This window comes from Pleurodeles waltl, chromosome 3_1, assembly GCF_031143425.1.
Source record: "Pleurodeles waltl isolate 20211129_DDA chromosome 3_1, aPleWal1.hap1.20221129, whole genome shotgun sequence".
Lineage (NCBI taxonomy): Eukaryota > Metazoa > Chordata > Amphibia > Caudata > Salamandridae > Pleurodeles > Pleurodeles waltl.
The window spans coordinates 193,196,255-193,208,552 of record NC_090440.1 but is presented as its reverse complement, the minus strand read 5'-3'; the positions used below and the strand labels follow the sequence as shown (position 1 = coordinate 193,208,552).

General features: G+C 46.1%; 1 long non-coding RNA gene across 1 annotated transcript in view; it reads right to left on the bottom strand.

Annotated features, from left to right (window-relative positions):
- Window positions 1–8,527: 8,527 nt before the first annotated feature.
- The window catches only part of LOC138283179 (uncharacterized), a 208,902-nt gene continuing 205,131 nt past the window's right edge, over window positions 8,528–12,298 (bottom strand). The window contains exons 4-5 of the long non-coding RNA XR_011201110.1: window positions 8,731–8,813; window positions 8,528–8,563 (exon numbers count right to left, since the gene is read on the bottom strand). This is a non-coding gene — a long non-coding RNA (uncharacterized lncRNA). The remainder of the gene's footprint in view (window positions 8,564–8,730; window positions 8,814–12,298) is intronic.

Below are 12,298 nucleotides of genomic sequence, written 5' to 3'. Positions count from 1 at the left end.
CCATGGGCTGAGTCTCCCAGATACAACTTCTTTTGGACTCGGGTGCTGAGCCAGCTGTCCGCCTCTTTGGTAAGCTTCCTGGGGTCAGTAAGCTTGCGTTCAATCAAGTGCTGGCGCTGCTCTGGAAAACAAGACAAGTGCTCCCATGCAATCAAATTGTACAGCTTCTGATATCCTGTTACCTCACTGTCCTACACCCAACCATCCAGTGCTCTGCAGAAAGAATCAACATACTGCAGTCAAGTTTGAGACCCAAGTTTAGCACTCTCCCCATACTTGACCCGGTAACTCTCTGGGGTGAGACCATAGCAGGGTACCTCATCTGATCTTCTACTTCTAAGGCCAACAAGGTGTCCCTCACCTCCACTGAAAAATAATTCCACAGGCCCCAATCTCTCGCAGGGACCCTGTGTATCCTCAGCACCACCTCATAACCCCTGAACCACTGCTCTATGTCATTCCCCACAACAAAATCTTTTATCACATTCTTGAGTATTTTCACTGTCCCCTCAGACCCACAGTAGTACTGCTGCCACCATTTGTGCTGGTCCTCCTCTTTAGATTCAGTTCCTTCCAGCTCAGCTCTTGAGCAAAAAACATTTTCCTCTTCTATGACAATTTCTCTTTCTCTAAAGTGTTTTTCTCCTTCTCTGCCTCCCTTTTGAACCTGCTAATTCCAACTGAAGCTCCCTCTCATGCTCCAGCTTCAGCTTCTCCATTTTTATCTGGAGCCGCCAGTCCTTAAGCTCCTCTGGGGTCAGACTTCTTGTGGAGACATTGCTGCTTGCCCTGGAAGATGCCTTCCTCCTAGGCAGATCCTGCTTATCCACCAAAACCTCATGCATGTTCTCCTCCTCTCCCTGCACAACAACATTCTGCTTTGTGGGCTTATCAGCCTTCCTTGCTGCCAACCAAGCCCTCAGTGCCTTTTGCAGCTCCTCCTTTCTAGTAAGGCCTTTAATAGGACACTTGAGCTCCTTACAGAACGTTTTGAGCTAAGGCACTCCTGCTCAAACACAACATCTGCAGCAACTGCTGATGGCTCCCCAGATTGAGACATGATTGTGGAGAATCCAAAAGTTGAGAAGGCCAACAAAAAGTAAAAACAGTAAGTGGTTGCATAATGGTCTGAGATATGGAAGTAGTGTACACCAGTCACTGTCTTTCAAGTACAAATACAAGTCTTATCCTCACCGCTGATTACCAATGTTAGAAATTGGGTCTCTAGCTGACAGTGATTTGCTCCCTGTCCAAGTAGGGATCCTCACTCTAGTCAGGGCAAGGGAGCCACACAGCTAAGAGAACCCCCGCTCACCCTCTTTGTTGATTGGCAAAAGCAGTCAGGCTTATCTCAGAGGCAATGTGTAAAGTATTTGTAGCCACACACAGCAACACAGTGAAAATACCTCAGAAGCACTCCACAGCAGTTTAGACAAATAGCCAATATTTATCTGAATAAAACAATACGAAAACAACAAAAATCCAACATACACAAGCCAAGATACACATTTTTACCAGTTAAATCTCTATAAAGCGCTTGGAAACAAAATAGCTCCAACTGGGGCTATCACAATGTCATTGACGGGGTTGTTCCTAATAGTCCTCCATCAGTCGCAAGGAAGTGTGGGTCGGTCACAGAGTCACAAGGACCACAGGAACAATAGTTTTGGAAAATGATGAAACAAAGACGTTGCATGGAATCAGGGAGGTAGGGTGTCGCTGGAGCCGATGCAGCGTCAATTCCATACTGCTACCGGGGAGGTGAAACATCAGTTCATTACTGCAAGGCAGGGAAGGTGAAGCGTCGGTTCCTTACAGTTGCAGGGGAGGAGATGCGACATCAGTGGTGAGGCAATGGATCCTTAAGATCTGGGAGGGTCGATGAATCCAACAGATCAAGACGTGGGGCATCGACTTTGCGGTGTTGTGATCACACCACAGATGCTGCGGCGGGTCAGAGTCAGGTGTCCCGGACATTGGGGACATGGCATTTAGGACTCACACTGTTGTGGGACTTCGGAGGCGCTGCAGGGTTGTTATTGCAGTCATTGCACTCAGAGGGGACCAGGCCTCCTGGTGCAGGCAGTGGCATGTAGCCAGACAGCGGTGCTGGTTCTGAAGTTTCTCTGGAGTCGATGAACTTGGTTTCTTCTTGGTTACACAATAACTCACTCCCAAGGGCCAAGGAACTGGATTTGTCAGGCCTCCGAGCAAGAGAGCCTAGGTGCTGGCAGATGAAGTCTTTGATGTCCCTGAGACTTCTAACATTAGGCAAGCTCAGTTCAAGCTCTTGGAGACCCTTGGAAAGCAGGATGTAGAAAGCAAAGTCCGGTCCTGTTCTGAAGTTGTTGCCTCAGAGGCTCAATACTTATACTCATTGATGTCTTTAAAGTAGGCAAACTTCAAAGGAAAGTCTTTGTAGTGCACAGGACCCTGCCTTTCCTGCCCTAGCCCCAGACACACTCCAGAGGTTTGGAGACTGCTTTGTGTAAGGACTGGCACAGCCCTATTCAGGTGCAAGTGTCAGCTTCTCCTACCACTCTAGGCCAGGAAGACCCATTAGTACATGCAGGACACACCTCAGCTTCCTTTGTGTGACTTCACACAAGGAATTGCAGGGGAATGAATTCCAGGAATGAATTCACAAACAGCTCAACTGTCATCCCGACCCAGCTGTGTATTCCACAGCTAGGCAGAGGCACAGAATGGTTAAGCAAGAAAATGCCCACTTTTTAAAAGTGGCATTTTTAAACTTTCAATTTAAAAACCAACTTTACCAAAATATGTATTTTTAAATTGTGAGTTCAGATACCCAAACTCCATATCACTATATCCTCCCAATGGGAAATTATCCTTAAGAGGTATTTCAAGGCAATCCTGATATTAAGGCTAGGCCTTGCAATAGTGAAAACCTAATTTAGCAGTATTTCACATCAGTTCATGTCCTCGAAAATATTGAGTGTATGGCTGAAGATATTATGCCAAATATAAAAGAGAAATTGTTAAGGAAAACAGAATCAACAGCCTTAAAGAAATGTACAATCAGTAAAGCACTAGACGTGTTAGAAACCCATCCCACAAGTTCACAAAAGTGTCTCGGGAAAAATTGTGTTTAAAACGAACTGTATTTCTGCAGATGGCCTCAGCACTTGGAGCGCATAGGTCTTGCATGCAGATTTCAGTGCCAGGTGTTTTTTAAACAATAAAGCCTTTAGTCTGCGTGACTTGTCAAAATTCACATTTGAAGCAGCAATGTGGGGCCAAATATCTGCAACTTTGGTCTGCTCTCACTGTTAAGAAGCATATAACTTCTGTTAGAGAGCATCTAGAACGCTGGTCTAATCAAGGGTACTGGAACTTTCTTCAGATAGCAAGCTAAATTAGTCACTGAAGCGTTACACGCCCCGTGCAAGGACAGCTGCCTACAAACCATGGAATGGCTCACAGAAGTCTTGCATTCACTGCCTTTAAGAAAGACCTCTTTCATGCTATTGCGACATTTGTGCGAAAAGGGTAGCTCCCACACCATATGAATGTAATTATCTCCTAGCTTTTCAGATCTGCCAACTAGAATGTGTTTTAACCCCTTCTGTAACGGTTACGTCCACTGGCACAGTGCTCCTGTGCCAAGGATGTAACCATTACGTCCTCGGCATGGAGCTGTGAGGAAGCACCCCCTTCCAAGCCATTTGCTTCCAGCCCAACCTCGGGGAAACAGGTGAGTTTCTGCTCCGGCGGATGGGAGGTCTCAATCAAAGAGGCATCGGGGGAAAGGAAAGTGTTTGCGGACGGGCAGCAGGAATGCCCACTAGACGACAGGGATTTTTTGTTATTTTTTATGTTCTATGTTTCTGTGTCAGGAAGGGCAAGGTTCGTTCCACTTTGGGGGGCATGTTTGCTGTGGCCATTTCTGCCCCCCTTGGGGGCAGAGATCGGCCTAGGGCAGAAACCACTAGAAAGCCGGGGATGTTTGTTTATATGTTCATTTATGTGGGAGGGTGCCCCCTTGGGCAAGGGGCACCCTCCAAGGGGGGCATAGAACTGTTGCCCATTTCTGCCCCCCTTGGGGGCAGATTGGCCTATTTGTTTTTTAGGTCCATTTGCCCACAAGGGGGGCAGAAGCCACTTAGGCACCAGGGATAGTGTGGGTGTGTGTGTGTGTTTAGTAGATGGGGGGTGGCCTCTTGGGAAAGGTTCGCTCCCCTTTGGGGGCATGTGTTTTATGCCCATTTTGATTTGCCTATTATTTTTAGGCTGATCTGCCCCCAAGGGGGGGCAGAAACCACTGGAACGCCAGGGATGTTTTTTTATTTGTTTATTCATGTGGGGTGGTGCTCCCTTGAGCAAGGGGCGGCTCCCCGAGGGGGGCATAGAACTGTTGGCCATTTCTGCCCCCTTTGGGGACAGATCGGCCTATTTGTTTTAGGCCCATCTGTCCCCAAGGGTGGTAAAAGACACTTAGGCACCAGGGATAGTGTGTGTGTGTTTAGTGGATGGGGGGTGGCCCCTTGGGCAAGGGTCGCTCCCCATGGGACACACTACTAAAGGTATTTTCTGCCCCCCTTTGGGCAGATAGGCCCATACTAGCATGTGAATTACAGGGCATTTCTCAAATAGATGTCTTTTTTACACACTGTCTTACTTTGGAAGGAAAACATGTAGAGAAAGACAAGGGGCAATAATACTTGTTTTACTATTCTGTTTTCCCCCCAAGTATCCTGATAATAATAATGGTACCTCACTTGCGTGGGTAGGCCTAATGCTCGCAACAGGAAACACAAAATGGACACATCACCTTTTCAAAAAGAAAACAGAGCTGTTTTTTGCAAAGTGCCTAGTTGTGGATTTTGGGTTCTAGCTCAGCCGGCACCTGGGGAAACCTAGCAAACCTGCGCATTTGTGAAAACTAGAAACCTAGTGGAATCAAAGTTGGGGTGACTTGTGGGGCTCTGGCCAGGTTCTGTTACCCAGAATCCTTTGCAAACCTTAAAATTTGGTCAAAATACACTTTTTCCTCTCATTTCGGTGACAGAAAGTTCTGGAATCTGAGAGGACCCCGCGACAGGAAATGCCCCAAAACACAACGTGGACACATCACATTTTCACAAAAAAAAACAGCTGTTTTTTACAAAGTGCCTAGCTGTGGATTTTAGCCTCTAGCTCAGCCGGCACCCAAGGAAACCTAGCAAACCTGCGCATTTGTGAAAACTAGACACCTAGGGGAATCCAAGATGGGGTGACTTGTGGGGCTCTGACCAGGTTCTGTTAACCAGAATCCTTTGCAAACCTCAAAATGTGACCAAAAAAACACTATTTCCTCTCATTTCAGTGACAGAAAGTTCTGGAATCTTAGAGGAGCCATACATTTCCTTCCACCCAGTGTTCCCCCAAGTCTCCTGATAAAAATGATACCTCACTTGTGTGGGTGGTCCAGGTGCCTGCAACAGAAGAATGCCAACAACCTGTAGAGATTGAAGGGATAGCACAGTGAGCTGCTAAGCACATATTTTTCTTTTATGTATCTTTTAGGCTGACTCTGCTTTGGGGACCCACACAAGTGAGGTATCTGTTTACGTGAGAGACTGAGGGGTACGCTGGGTGGTCCGAAATTTGTGCCACAGCGGTGATCCTACAAAGAAAAGTGAGGAAAATATGCTTTTTTAAGAAAATTTTGAGGTTTGCAGAGGAGTCTGGGTAAGAAAATGTTGGGGGATCCAGGCAAGCCACACCTCCTTGGACTCCTTGGGATGTCTATTTTTAAAACATGTCTCTGTTTGGTAGGTTTCCCTAGATAAAGGCCGCACCCAGGACCAAAAACATAGGTGCCCCCCCCAAACACAGGTAGTTTTGCAATAGATCATTTTGGTGTGTCCACATACTTATGTGATGTTCCAAAACACTAAAATTGTGAAAAGAAACCAAGTTGGTGGCATGCTTCATCATCGGGGTCCCACCTGAGACACCTAGCGTGTCACAGGTGTGCTGTGATGCCTGATCACAGCGGAGCAGGTTTTGTCATTTTTACAGCACACTGGTTGGATTTGGCACGAGGGTGAGTGATGGTTCAGTGGATCAAATGTTATTAACAAGAAATTCCACAAAAATGAAATGCACTGTTAATAACTGAAAGGCCAAAAAACTGAACCAATGACTCACAGCTCTTGAGCTGTAAAGCCACGAAAAGGCACCAACCGCTTTCCGGTCCATTCACACACCTTTCATACATGACATGCACAAGACCATTCACGCTGCCAGCCACGGGCCCAGCACATTACAACACTCGCATCGACAGACAGCGCCACTTAAGGGCCCATCGCTTACATACGCCCACATGCCTGATACAGTGTGGACTGCCGTTTGGCTGGCAGTGTGTTGCAGTAGCCAACAGCAAGTCAATAAGTATACTGTCAGCCAAGCGCCACTAAACACACACAATGGCATCACTTTTTTTTTGTTTTAAAAACCACTAACTAATTAGAAATGATTACAAAACTACAAACACAAAAGCTCTAACTAAGTACATGACAGAAATGCCAACCATGAAACTGAACACATGAAAATATAAAACAGGCAGTTTACACTCATGGTAGTTCCCAGTAATTCTTCTGGGTGTGGTAATTCTTGAAACAACCACCCACACACACCCCAGGCTTTGAAGTACAATCTGGTCAGTACATTCAAGTCTCCCTCTGGATACCCCTTTGAGCACAGAATCTACATTTCTTAGCTGAAAAGTCTTTTTTGGGCGTGGGAGGAATGTGCGCAGCAAAGCAGCAATCTTTCAATTTAACCACATCCTCCACCACTAGTTCTCTAGGAACTCTTGTCTGTTCCACCACAATAAGGCTCTCTATCACTGACTCCTGAAATTTCACAAATGTCATCTTTGACTCTGGAGACCTATCCTTAAACACAATAAAAGCATTAAAAGTTCCCAAGTGGAAGAGGTGAATTGCTAACTTCTTATACCAAACGTAAGACTTACGGATAGCAGTATAAGGTTCCAACCTCTGATCAACTCTATCTATACCTCCCATGTGTTTATTATAATCTAAAATGCAGAAAGGTTTGCGGATTTCAGTGACCTGGCCCCAAACAGTCACGGGGGAAGTACTCTCATCATGGATGGTACTTAGCATGTAGACATCCCTCCTGTCTGAAAATTTCAAAGCTATCAGTTCATCATTCCGCAAGGCACTGCACTGTCCCCTCTCCAGTTTTTTACAGACAAGCTCCCTTGGATAGCCTTTCCGGTTACAAATAATTGTGCCACAAGCAACAGTATCCACTCTAAACAATTCCTTGAATGACTGCACTCCAGTGTAGAAGTTATCTACATACAAATGGTGATCTTTGTTGAACAGTCGTCTACCAAGTTCCCACACAATTTTCTTAGTAACTCCAGAAGTGGGAGGACAACCAGTGGGGTCAATACTGGAATCCATACCAGTTTGGACACGGAAACTATACACATATCCTGTACTACTTTCAGACAGCATATACAAGTTAATTCCATATCGTGCCCTCTTGCTAGGAATGTACTGCCAAAAAAACAAATGACCCTTGAAGATGACCAAAGACTCGTCCACGGCTATTTCTTTGCCTGGAACATAGACCTCTGAAAACCGATCTACAAAATGATCAAGGACAGGCCTAATCTTAAAAAGACGGTCAGAATCAGGGTGATCTCGTGGCAAGGCTAATGCATTGTCAACAAAATGCAGCATCCTAAGAAGAAGCAAATATCGATTGCGACTCATGGTTGCAGGAAATATAGCTGTTGCCATCAAGGGACTAGTAGACCAATAAGAAGCCCCTGATGGCTTCCTTATCAACCCCATCAAAAGAGTCAAACCCAAAAACCTTTTCATCTCCTCCAAATTTGTGGGAATCCACTAAGTAGCTCTAGAGTGTGGCCTAAGTCTAGCAGCGTTGTCCCTCAAATACTGCTCCACATACAAATTAGTCTGCTCAACAATTCCTTCCAAAAACACATCATCCACAAGTAACTCAAAGAAATTGACAGGCAAAAAGTTCTCTGTATTGACTCTGCACCCCGGGAGACCAGTAAAGGCAGGCAACTTTGGCCGCTCCATCTTTGGGGCAACCCAGAGTTCAGGTCTTCTAACCAGAAACCTTTCAGCCCCAGGTTTCTGCACCAATGGCACATCAGTGTCCTCCTATAAAACAGGCCCTTCATCTGCACTGAGAGTGGCTTCCTCATCAGAAGATTCCTCTCCGACAGAAACTTCACTGACAGAATCTCTCACTTCCTCCTCTGCCTCAGATGCAGAGTCCGTCTCATAATCATGATCAGACAATGACTTTAAAAGCATACCAACCACCTGCTGAGCGGTCATCCTGCGGCTAGCCATGATCTTTCCTATGAAAAGTAACTGGACAAATGCACCACCAACAACCAGCACTGTGTAAGATAAGTAATAAAGTGTAGCTTTATCAGTAAGAGTTATAAACTCAAAAACTATACCGCTCACTTGCCTGAAAAAGCTTGACTCACCAGTAACTACTCTGCATAGACACAGCAATCACCAATGATATCCCACTAAAAAGAAAGAAAGAAAAGCAAATTACAAATAAGACAACACAAATATCATTGTGCTCAAATCTAAGGACAATTTCACCCACAATCCTGCATTTAGTACATCACCTACAAACATGTCATTCATGCATGGCAACAATCCTCCTTTTGAGTAAATTGTTTTTACTTACCTAAAACATGCAACTATGCAAACAGCAGGTTAACCACCGCCAAAACTGCAAGGAGCCACAGCAAAGAAAGCAAAAGCTTTGAACTAGAACAAAAAGGAGAATTTTTTTTTATCACAAATGCAAATGCTTCGACAGTTGACAAACACCACACCATCAGGAATTCAGAGATGTGCAAATAACCACTGCTTCTCAACACCTTATCTAGTGCTCATTTTAGAAATACAAAGGTTTTCTTGATACCTATTTTTCACTTTTTTTATTTCAGCAAATGAATTGCTGTATACCCGGTGTAGAATGAAAACCTATTGCAAGGTGTTGCTCATCTATTGGCTCTGGGTACCTAGGGTTCTTGATGAACCTACAAGCCCTATATATCTCAGCAACCAGAAGAGCCCAGCAGACGTAACACTATATTGCTTTCAAAAATCTGACATCGCAGGAAAAAGTTACAGAGTAAAACATGGAGAAAAATGGCTGTTTTTCCACCTCAATTTCAATATTCTCTTATTTCAGCTGTTATTTTCTGTAGGAAACACTTGTAGGATCTACTCAAATGACCCCTTGCTCAATTCAGAATTTTGTCCACTTTACAGAAATGTTTAGCTGTCTGGGATCCAGCATTGGTTTCTCACCCATTTCTGTCACTAACTGGAAGAAGGCTGAAAGCACAGAAAATAGTAAAAATGGGGTATGTCCCAGTAAAATGTCAGAATTGTGTTGAAAAATGGGGTTTTCTCATTCAAGTCTGCCTGTTCCTGAAAGCTGGGAAGATGGTGAATTTACCACCTCAAAACCTTTGTTGATGTGTGTTAAACTTTTTGCCTTACGCAGGGTCATCCCCAGTCTTTTTGCCTCCTTCCTCCTGGTTTTTCTGACCTCTCGCTGTTGGCTCTAGGACTCTGAGCACTTCATCACTGCTGACCAGTGCTAAAGTGCAGGTGCTCTCCCATCTAAAGTTGGTATGATTGGCTTATACCTAATTGGCATATTTAATTTACCTATAAGTCCGTTGTACAGTGGTATCTCTATACCCAGGGCCTGTAAATTAAATACTACTAGTGGGCCTGCAGCGCTGCTTGCGCCACCCACTGAAGTAGACTTTCAAACCTGTCTCAGGCCTGCTAGCGCAGGGCCTGTGTGCGCAGTTTTCTGCCACTGGGACCTGGCATCTAAATTTACTTGCCAGGCCCTGAACTCCCCTTTTACTACATGTAAGTCACCCCTAAGGCACGCTGTAGCTAGCCCTATGGGCAGGGTGCCATGTATGTAGAAAGGCAGGACGTGCCATATTGCATGGCATGTCCTAATAGTGACAAACAGCCTAACTTGGTGTCTCACTGCTGTGAGTGCTGCCTTCTCATAGGATTGCATTAGAAATGCCCTGCCTTATGTGTAAGGGGTATTGTCTGATTTATGAGAGGTAGCATAGGCGTGTTTGGTATGGTTGTGATGGTGATAATAAATGCTGCTTACTGGTGTGGGGGTGTTTTTTATTACTATCACAGAAAAGGCACTTCTAGAAAGTGCGCATTTATCTGTGCTTATGACCCTGGTGTTTTGCAGTTTGACTCCAATCCACGTCTGGGCAGAGTGACAGTTGGGGCTTTGTGCATACTTTTCAGACAGCCTGTACACAGGGAGGGTGGAGGTGTCACAGAGTTGCATCTGCATACTGAATAGTCTTCCTGGGCTGAGAGAAGGGAGAGGCGGGGCACACCTGCATTTGTAAAGACTGTGCCCTGGCCTCACACAATAGGGTCGTTAACCCCCTTCTGATGTTTGGAGCCTGTGCTGAAAGGAGAGAGGGGGCACTCCCAGAACCAGTTGTAACTGGCTGGAACCTCCTCTCCCTACCATTGTAAAAGACCGTAAGAAATTACTATAAGTACAGGGGAATTTTCCCCACAATTTGGAGACTCTTGGAATCATCTTGGAACTGGACACTAAAGGCTGAAAGGACTCACCAGGAACCGCCATGGACTGCTGCTGCTGTGCTGACCTGTGACCTGCCTGGTCACTGTGAAGGACTTGCCACTTGCTGCCTTTCCCTTGTGCTGGCCTGTAGCTGGGCCCTCCACCTGAGGACCTTGTCTTAAGATTCTGCTCCCCAGGGGCAGGGTGCTGTGGCCCCTGACCCCTGCATCCATTTCTTCATGAGGGGTGCTTCTCCGTGGTTGCGGCTGCCATAGCGCTGATTGCAGCGCGCTTATGGAGCCTTGGGACCTCGTAGTTTCCTTGCTGCATTGTGCCCCTTTAAATAAGATCACCGCAGCAGCCCGGGAAGCTGGAAGAACACTCGCACACCGCATCGGGTCCAGGCGCGTGTCTGCTCGGGCCCCAGGAGGGGTCTGATCTTCTTGTGGCTTCACGGCAGGACCAGGGGAAGGTGCGGGGAGTGCCCCATTCCCCCTGGCCTCTGCATTAGGAGCAGGACACTCCTTTTCTGCTGTTAGGTAAAACGGGCATTATTGTGGGCCCCCCCCTGGTGGAAGGGCCAGTGGAGGCCCGGGAGGCCCCCCAGAGATCGCGGGTCCCGGGAGGGGCCTGTCATTAAACCGGAGGGGGTGCGTGGTGCCCCCCTCCTGCCCTAAGTTGTTTTTGCTGCCTTGGTGGAAGGGCCGGTTAAGGCCCTGGGGGGCCCCCAGTAATCACGGTCCCCGGAGGGGCCTGTCTATAAAAGAGAGGAGGTGCATGTCGCCCTCCTCTGACCCCAGAGTATAAGGGAGGCCACCGTTTTGCGCATAGGAGCGCCGGGGGCCCCACTGTTCACCTTCTAGGCACTGGAGTTGCCTTCATCCAACCAGGTACTGTTTAAAGGACCAATGTAGTTGCAATACAAAGTTCTTTCTACAGACTTTTGTTTGATTCATATATTACCTACCTGCGTTTGATGTTTTTACATATGTGTATGCAAATGTTCCTTTTATGGACATGCTTGCTAATATGTTTTTCTAACTTGCCATATGTTTTCTGATGTTCCTACTGTGGGCATTTTATGATATTCTTATGACAAGTGCTGTGATGTAATAACGTGTTTTCCTGACTACTGCTTATGTTGCAGAATACTGAGTAACCTGTGTGTTATGTGTGACTACTGCTAGGTTGCAGAGTAACTAATGTGTAACGTTCTGACAACTGCTAAGGTAGCAGGATAGTACTGATATGTGATGTTTGGTCTGATAATTGCCTTGTGTACAATACAGTATATTTTCATATAATCTGGTGTTGTGTTTCCTTTGTGGTGGGGATATTGCGTCACGTGTGTTGTGTGTGTTCTGCAAACGCTTTACACATTGCCTCTGGGTTAAGCCTGACTGCTCGTGCCAAGCTACCAAGGGGGTGAGCAGGGGTTATCTTGGACGTGTAACTCCATTGCCCTGACTAGAGTGGGTAAGTTCTGCTTGGCTGAGGTGCATACCCTAGCCAACCAGAAACCCCATTTCTAACAATGCCATTTTCAGGGGAAAAAAACACAAGCCTTCTTCTGCAGCACTTTTTTCCATTTTTTGAAAAAAATGAAATTTTCGCTGTATTTTGGCTAAATTGATCTCCTTCAAGGGAACCCACA